Source organism: Cervus canadensis, chromosome 25 (assembly GCF_019320065.1).
Source record: "Cervus canadensis isolate Bull #8, Minnesota chromosome 25, ASM1932006v1, whole genome shotgun sequence".
Classification (NCBI taxonomy): Eukaryota; Metazoa; Chordata; class Mammalia; order Artiodactyla; family Cervidae; genus Cervus; species Cervus canadensis.
This window is the reverse complement of record NC_057410.1, coordinates 25,707,307-25,716,906: the sequence shown is the minus strand read 5'-3', so window position 1 is coordinate 25,716,906 and position 9,600 is coordinate 25,707,307. Positions and strand designations below refer to the sequence as shown.

The window sequence follows — 9,600 nt, the reverse complement described above, 5'->3', positions numbered from 1 at the left end:
CGTGTGGTGAAATAGTGAGGTGAGGGGCCCCAATTCATTTTAGGAATAAAGATGTGAGATAGATATTTCGTTGAACAGATAAAGGAATTATAACCTAAAGCTATGTAATGACTGTTAAACGTCTCAGGGCTAGTAACTTCCAGAGCTCCAGGCATTCGGGTGCAGAAAGGTGGAACACCTTCCCTCCAAAGCCCAGGTAAAGATATTTCCTTTTTTATTTATCCACACTTAGCTGAGCCTGTGCTCTGTGCTTGGTACTGTGCTAGATCTTGAAGATACAAAGAACTCTCACCTGGGTCCGATTGCTGGAAGATGGGAGCCTTAGCAGGTGAGAGATAGGAAAACAACCAATGGGAAGTAGAAGTTCTAAAGGTGGCAAACAGGAGGAAAGGAGGAGTGAGTCATTCTTAAGGCCACTGCAGAGAGAAACTTCATTTGGAGGGAGTTGGTTTGGGACTGTTTTTTTGGCAGCATACAGCTTGTGGGGATCTTAGTTCCTGAGCCAGGGTTGGAATCTCTGCCTGCTGTAGTGGAAGGGACGACCCCTAACCACGGGACCACCAGGGAATTCGCAAACCATGTGGTTTTCATTGTAATACTGCTGCTGCTGCTGCTAAGTCACTTCAGTCGTGTCCGACTCTGTGGACCCCATAGATGGGAACCCACCAGGCTCCCCTATCTCTGGGATTCTCCAGGCAAGAACACTGGAGTGGGTTGCCATTTCTTTCTCCAATGCGTGAAAGTGAAAAGTGAAAGTGAAGTCGCTCAGTGTGTTATTGTAATACTGCTGCTGCTGCTGCTAAGTCGCTTCAGTCGTGTCCAACTCTGTGCAATCCCATAGACGGCAGCCCACCAGGCTCCTCTGTCCCTGGGGTTCTCCAGGCAAGAATACTGGAGTGGGTTGCCATTTCCTTCTCCCATTGTAATACTAGATGGCCTCAAATGAGGGCCTAGTCCTGTTGCTTTCAAATATTATTATTGAGACCTCTAGGCATAGCAGAATGGTTCAGGGGCTCCATAAACTTTTATCAATCATATTTTATTTGTACAGTTTTTTTTTAATGAGATAATTTTTAAGAATACATAGACACAGCAGAGGCTTTCTTCCATCATCTCTACCTTCTGGGAAGCAGCCATATTCAGCTCTTTTAGACTGTTTCTTCTGGCATTTATCTTCATACCTCTGACCCTCCTCCAGCTGTATTCTCCCCTCAGGGTGAGGCATCCAAGGGGATGTGCCTACCCAAAGCCTGTTCTTGTGTGCTAAGTTGCTTCAGTGGTGTCTGATTCTGTGCAACACTATGGACTGTAGCCTGCCAGGCTCCTCTGTCCAAGTGATTCTCCAGGCAAGAATACAGGAGTGAGTTGCCATGCCCTCCTCCAGACCCAAAGCCCACTTCAGTTTAGTTCAGTCGCTCAGTTGTGTCCGACTCTTTGCAACCCCATGAATCGCAGCACGCCAGGCCTCCCTGTCCATCACCATCTCCCGGAGTTTACTCAAACCCATGTCCATTGAGTCGGTGATGCCATCCAGCCATCTCATCCTCTGTCATCTCCTGCCCCCAATCCTTCCCAGCATCAGGGTCTTTTCCAATGAGTCAAGTCTTCGCATGAGGTGGCCAAAGTATTGGAGTTTCAGCTTCAGCATCCAATGAACACCCAGGACTAATCCCCTTTAGGATAGACTGGTTGGATCTCCTTGCAATCCAAGGGACTCTCAAGAGTGTTCTCCAACACCACAGTTCAAAAGCATCAACTCTTCGGCGCTCAGCTTTCTTCACTGTCCAACTCTCACATCCATGCATGACAACTGGAAAAACCATGGCCTTGACTAGACCGACGTTTGTTGGTAAAGTAATGTCTCTGCTTTTAAATAGGCTATCCAGGTTGGTCATAACTTTCCTTCCAAGGAGTAAGTGTCTTTTAATTTCATGGCTGCAATCACCATCTGCAGTGATTTTGGAGCCCCCCAAAATAAAGTCTGACACTGTTTCTACTGTCTCCCCATCTATTTCCCATGAAGTGATGGGACCAGATGCCATGATCTTAGTTTTCTTTATACTGAGCTTTAAGTCAACTATTTCACTCTCCTCCTTCACTTTCATCAAGAGGCTTTTTAGTTCCTCTTCACTTTCTGCCATAAGGGTGGTGCATCTGCATATCTGAGGTTATTGATATTTCTCCTGGCAATCTTGATTCCAGCTTGTGCTTCTTCCAGCCCAGCGTTTCTCATGATATACTCTGCATATAAGTTAAATAAGCAGGGTGACAATATACAGCCTTGATGTACTCCTTTTCCTATTTGGAACCAGTCTGTTGTTCCATGTCCAGTTCTAACTGTTGCTCCCTGACCTGCATTCAGGGTTCTCAAGAGACAGGTCAGATGGTCTGGTATTCCCATTTCCTTCAGAATTTTCCACAGCTTATTGTGATCACAGTCAAAGGTTTTGGCATAGTCAATAAAGCAGAAATAGATGTTTTTCTGGAACTCTCTTGCTTTTTGGATGATCCAGCAGATGTTGGCAATTTGATCTCTGGTTCTTCTGCCTATTCTAAAACCAGTTTGAACATCTGGAAGTTCATGGTTCACATATTGCTGAAGCCTGGCTTGGAGAATTTTGAGCATTACTTTACTAGACTGTGAATGAGATGAGTGCAATTGTGTGGTAGTTTGAGCATTTTGGGGGATTGCCTTTCTTTGGGATTAGAATGAAAACTGACCTTTTCCAGTCCTGTGGCCACTGCTGAGTTTTCCAAATTTGCTGGCATATTGAGTGCAGCACTTTCACAGCATCATCTTTCAGGATTTGAAATAGCTCAACTGGAATTCCATCACCTCCACTAGCTTTGTTCATAGTGATGCTTTCTAAGGCCCACCTGACTTCACATTCCAGGATGTCTGGCTCTAGTTGAGTGATCACACCATCGTGATTATCTGGGTCGTGAAGATCGTTTTTGTACAGTTCTTCTGTGTATTCTTGCCACCTCTTCTTAATATCTTCTGCTTCTGTTAGGTCCATACCATTATTGTCCTTTATTAAGCCCATCTTTGCATGAATATTCCCTTGGTATCTCTAATTTTCTTGAAGAGATCTCTAGTCTTTCCCATTCTATTGTTTGCCTCTATTTCTTTGCCCTGATCACTGAGGAAGGCTTTCTTATCTCTCCTTGCTATTCTTTGGAATTCTGCATTCAGATGGGAATATCTTTCCTTTTCTCCTTTGCTTTTCACTTCTCTTCTTTTCACAGCTATTTGTAAGGCCTCCTCAGACAGTCATTTTGCTTTTTTGCATTTCTTTTCCATGGGGATTGTCTTAATCCCTGTTTCCTGTACAATGTCACGAACCTCTGTCCATAGTTCGTCAGGCACTCTGTCTATAAGATCTAGTCCCTTAAATCTATTTCTCACTTCCACTATATAATCATAGGGGACTTGATTTAGGTCATACCTGAATGGTCTAGTGGTTTTCCCTACTTTCTTCAGTCTGAATTTGGCAATAAGGAGTTCATGATCTGAGCCACAGTCAGCTCCTGGTCTTGTTTTTGCTGACTGTATAGAGCTTCTTCATCTTTGGCTGCAAAGAATATAATCAATCTGATTTAGGTGTTGACCATTTGGTGATGTCCATGTGTAGAGTCTTCTCTTCTGTTGTTGGAAGAGGGTGTTTGCTATGACCATTGCATTCTCTTGGCAAAACTCTATTAGCCTTTGCCCTGCTTCATTCTGTACTCCAAGGCCAAATTTGCCTGTTACTCCAGGTGTTTCCTGACTTCCTACTTTTGCATTCCACTCCCCTATAATGAAAAGGACATCTTTTTTGGGTGTCAGTTCTAAAAGGTCTTGTAGGTCTTCATAGAACCATTCAACTTCAGCTTCTTCAGCGTTACTGGTTGGGGTATAGGCTTGGATTACCATTTACCCTCTAATAGATGATACTCTGAATATCTGGGACCCTGGGACTCTCTGCCCAGCTTGCTTCCTGGGCCTGCACCAGCTTCTTACTTGGGTCTTTCCTCCCCAGGGAGACCATGCTGATAATATGGGCATTCCTAGGACTGAGGGGTAGTCAGGGAGCAGCTATTCAAGCAAGAGAAATGAGCACAAGCTGGGATGTCCGCAGGACCTTCTGTGAGGCTCTCTCATTGCAGAGCAGAGGCAAGGGCAGAAAGGAAGGGGGTCAGGCAAGAGTCAGAGGCTAGGGGCTGTTATTTTCTACTGTAGAACTCAGGATTCCCAAAATTGTAATTTAGAGCCTGGCCTTTTAGGTAGGTCCTTAGGAAAGTATATTTGTTAAGTTAGGAGTTTAGAAGGTGTTTTCTTTAACAGTGTGTTGCCTTAGTTTATAACATTAATATATGTAGTGTGTGATTCTCCATCTGTAATCTTGTCGAAGGCCCCACAAATAATAGGGGCAGGATCGAGGATTTAACTCAGTCCCCTTCCTCTCTCCCCACTGCTCATACCTTCTTCTTATCTCCTATCTGCCAAACTAAATTTGATGATTTTTGTTAGTTCAATTTTCAGTTCTTATGATTCTGTGACTACATATGCTATTCACAATTGAGCCTTGTGAAAACTTTGATTACTCTTCCTTTCCTGCACTTTATATGTTTCCTGGAATTAGTAATTATCTAGTTTTTTTCATTTGTTTAGTTTTCTATGTGTTTATCACAAAATCTGCCTCAGAATCTTCCCACAGTTGCCTAAATCTCTTCTCAGAATGTGTAGATACAGGAGATATCCTATCAATTTCATCTTCTTGATGACATCTGGAGCCTTCTGACCTGCTCCAATATGTTTATCTTCCCACCCCCTTGCTGCACCTAGCATCTCCTTTCTCATCCCTGTAGGCATTTTCTTTGCCTCTCTCCTTTGTTAGGTCTTTTATTTGCCATTTTCTATATCTTTCTCTTTTTTAACTTATTCCCTCTTGAGGAGACCATCTTCTAGAAGCTTCCTCAGAAAGGAGAAGGTAAGTTATTTGGAAACTGCACATTTGACATTACCATTATTCTGTTCTGACACTTGCTGTATTGTTTGGCTGGACCTGAATTTCTTTGAAATTTTGATGGCATTGTGGTATTACTTTCTAGCTTCCATCACTGCTCTTGAGATGTCTGAAGTCTTTTAACTCCTTATCCTTCATAAGAGACTTTCCCCCTCCCTCTGAACCTCTTCTTGTCTTCAGTTTTCTGAAATGACAGATTTGTCCGGGAGAGGCTATTTGTAGTGCTGGGCACTCAATGACTTCTGGGAAATAATCTTTCTTAAAATTTTATATTTATTTATATATTTGACTGCACTAGGTCTTAGTTGCAGCACAAGGGATCTTTAGTTGTGGCATGCTGACTCTTAGATGTGGCATGTGGGATCTAGTTCCCTAACCAGGGATCAAACCCAGGCCCTCTGCATTGGGAGTATGGAATCTTAGCCATGGACCACCAAGAAGTCCCCTGGGAAATAATCTTGAATCATCCCATTTGTGATTTCTTCCCTTCCATTTTCTCTCATTTCTTTTTTTGCAACTCCTATAATTCAGATGGAAAAGGAAATGGCAACCCACTCCAATGTTCTTGCCTGGGAAATCCCATGGACAGAGGAGCCCAGTGGCCTACAGTCCATGAGGTCTCAAAGAGTCAGACACCACTGAGCACATGCACACAGCTCTGACACTATTAATGATCCTTTTGTTTAATTTTTCTTCTTTCACATAATTGTTTTCTCTAAATTTCTGTGATTTTGGTTTCTTTCATATATATTCTTTGCTCTTATAATCCTTTGTTGCCTGCTCACATTAAGGATGGGTTACCAAAATCCCAGGTAGAAGCAATTGTGCTCTGTGGGCTCAGGTACTTGAGTGAACTTGTCTCCAAGAACTTCACTGCGGGGAACCTCTGGAGTCCCATCTTTAGGCCTGCCTTCTCGGGGTGGTCAGTAGTCTGGCACAACCCATTCCATTTGCCATATGGCTGCCACACTACAGTCCTAGGATTCATCCTTTTCTGTTCTGTCAGAAACCACTCATCTAGCTTCCTAAAGTATTTCACTGTTGTCTCCTTTCCTGTTTTCCTGTCTTTGTGCATTTATGCCCTAAAAAAACAAAACCCTTTGCTATAGTTTTAGTGTATTTTTAGTAGAGCAAAATTAGATACATGTGTTCAATCTACCATTTTTACCCAGAAACTTTAAATATCTTTTAACTATTTGTAAAACAGTAGTTTAAAAATATGAACACTCAAATGTCCTACATTTCAAATTTTTGGGTTTGTCAAAACAGGCTTGTTGACATTGAATGATTTTATAACACAGAGATATGAAGTTGAACTTACAAATGTGTTCTAATAAGACATTGCTTGTGTCTGTCTGTTCTACAAAAGGCTTTTCTTGCAGAAGGGGGTCAGCTGGGTTTTTTTTTATAATTTTATTTATTTATTTTTATTTATTTTGACTGTTCTGAGTCTTCATTGCTGTGCAGGCTCTTCTCTAGTTGTGGCAAACGGGAACTGCTCTCTAGTTGTGATGCACAGGCTTCTCATCGCAGTGGCTTCTCTTGTTGCAGAGTAAGGGCTCTAGGGCATGTGGGCTTCAATAGTTGCGGCTCCCAGGCTCTAGAGCACAAGCTCAGTAGCTGTGGTTCATGGGCTTGGTTGCTCCTGGGCATGTAGGATCTTCCCGGATCAGGGATCGAACTGGTGTCTCCTGCATTGGCAAGGCGGATTCTTAACCACTGAGCCACTAGGGAAGCCCCCAGCTGCTTTTTTTAAAGGTTTGCAAACGTCTCTTTTGAGCTGGTGATCAACTAGTGTGACCCTTGAACTGTGGTGAAGGTTCTGCTATTGGCCTGCATGGGAGAGGGGCTTGGAGGAGGGCGTGTCCCAGCCCCGCTGATAATGGGGATGAAATAGGGGACACTTGCCACCTGAGAAAAGAGAGTTCTTTCCTTATTCCCTCCTGACTAACTTCCAATCCTTTGTGCTGTCTGCACGCAATCCCTCCACAGCCTTGAACATTATAGAATGTTACATTTTTATTTTTATTTTTTATTATTATTATTTTTTTTTAGTTCTACCAGTTTATTGCTACCAACCCATCTCCCTCCACCCTCATGCACACATGCTCAGTCATGTAATCCCATGGACTTCAGTCCACCAGGCTCCTCTGTCCATGGACTTTTCCAGGCAAGAATACTGGAGTGGGTTGCCATTTCTTTCTCCAATAAAACATTACATTTTTAAAAATCAATTTGGGGGACGTCTCTGAAGCCCTTATTGAGCCTACACCCTGTACAGCCCAGGCTCCGAGACAAGAGAAGCCATTGCAATGAGAAGCCCATGCACCACAACTAGAAAAAGGCTGTGCGTGGCAACAAAGACCCAGAGCAGTCAAAAATAAATGACTTTTAAAGTTAAAAAAATATATAAAAGTCCGCTTTGGGATTTCCCTTGTGGTCCAATGGCTAAGACTCTGCACTCCCAACGCAAGGGGCCTGGGTTTGATCCCTAGTTATTAGGGAACTAGAGCCCACACACAGCAACTTAGACCCAGTACAGCCAAATAAATAAATAATTTTTTTAAAATCAGCTTTATTGACATATAGTTTACCCATAATAAAATTCACCAATTTGAAGTGTAGGGTGCAGTGAATTAATCATGACATAAAACAGTTCCTTCCCTCAGAGACCTTCTTTGTTCCATTTTGCAGTCATTTGCATCGCCCTCATCTGGCTCCTGGCATCAACTACCCTCCTTTCTGTCACAATAGTTTTGCATTTCTAGAATTTCATATAAGTGGAATTATATAGCTTGTAGTAGTTTGTGTCTACCTTCTTTCACTTGGTATAAAGCTTTTGAGGTTATACATGTTGTTGCATGTATCAGTAGTTCATTCCTTTTTAAAAATATGAAGTGGTATGTTTCATTGTTTATCCACTTACCAGTTGATGGAAATTTAGGTTGCTTATAGTTTTGAGCTATAACAAATAGAGCTGTTTATGAATATTTGTGTATAGGTCTTTGTATGAATATGTTTTAATTTCTCTTGGGTGAATACTTAGGAATGGGCTTGCTGAATTGTATGGAATAGATATTTAAATTTTTTTTTAAAAACTGCCAAATAGCTTTCTAAAGTGGACATACCATTTTACATCCTCACCAGTAATAAATGAGGGTTTCACATTCCAACATCCTCCTCAACAGTTAGTGTGCTCAGTTTTTATTGGGGTTAACAAATTGTGTATTTCCCTAATGACTAATGATGTTGAGAATCTTTTTATTGCTTATTTACCTTTTGAGAACTTTTTTTTTAAGATTTATTTGTTTCTTTATTTTTGGCTGTGCTGGGTCTTGTGCTACATGCAGCCTTTCTCTAGTTGCAACAAGCGGGGACTACTCTGTTGTGGTGCAGTTCTCATTGGGGATGGCTTCTCTTTGTGTGAACTTCAGTAGTTGTGGTCCCTGGGCTCTGGAGCACAGGCTCAGTAGTTGTGGCACACAGGCTTAGTAACCCCTTGGCCTGAGGGATCTTCCTAGACCAGGGATCAAATGTTATCCTCTGCATTGGCAGGTGAATTCTTAACCACTGGACCACCAGGGAAGCCCCTGAATATCTTCAGTAATGTGTCTATTCACATCTTCTACCCATTTAACAACTGGATTGTTTTCCTTTTTATAATTGAGTAATAGTGGTTCTTTATATATTCTGGATACAAGTCTTTACCAAATACATGGTTTGCAAATAATTTTTTTCCTGTCAAGGGCTTCTATTTTATTTTCTTTTATGTCTATATCAGGTCTGTGCTTTTATAATATTCTGTCTTGTTTTTGTAGCAAGATAATGCTAACTGCATAAAATGATTTGAGAAGTATTCCATAACTGTTCAACTTTCTCAAAGAGTATATATAGAATTGTATTATGTTTTCCTTAAATCTTTGGCAAAATTTACCAATGAAGTTATCTGGGGCTGGAGTCTTCCTTAAGGGAAAGGTTTTTAATTACAATTTCTTTAGTAGATATAGGGTTTTTCAGGGTTTTGCTTTCTTATTGAGCTTTAATAGGTTGTAGCCTTCAAGGAATTTGTCTATTTCATCTAATTTATCAAGTTTATTGGCATAAAGTTTTTTCATAATACTCTCATTATTTCCCACTTTAGAGTCTGTAGTGATGTCCCCTTTATATTCCTCATGTTGGTAAATATGTCTTTTTTCTCCCCTGGTAAAAGCTGGATAGAGCTTTATCAATTTATTAATCTTTTCAAAGAACCATATTTGGGTGATTGCATTGATTTTCTCTATATTTGTTTGTTTTGTTTTATTTATTTACTCTTATCCATATGATTCCCTTCTGCTTCAGTTTCTCTGTAATTACTTATCTAGTTTCTTACTCTAAGCACTGCTTTAGCAGCATCCTACAAATTTTAATATGTCAAGTTTTCATTTTCACTCAGTTCAAAATATTTCATAATTCTCCTTGTCATTTCTTCTTTGATTCATGAGTTGTATAGAAGTATGTTGTTTAATTTGTAAACATTTGGGAATTTTCCCAGATATCTCTTAATTATTGGCTTATTGTTTAATTCCATTGTGATCTGAGAACAGATTTT

General features: G+C 41.0%; 1 protein-coding gene across 1 annotated transcript in view; it reads right to left on the bottom strand.

Moving 5' to 3' along the window:
- The window catches only part of LOC122427692 (tubulin alpha-1C chain), a 1,128,437-nt gene that overhangs the window by 802,674 nt on the left and 316,163 nt on the right, over nucleotides 1–9,600 (bottom strand). The window lies entirely within an intron of this gene.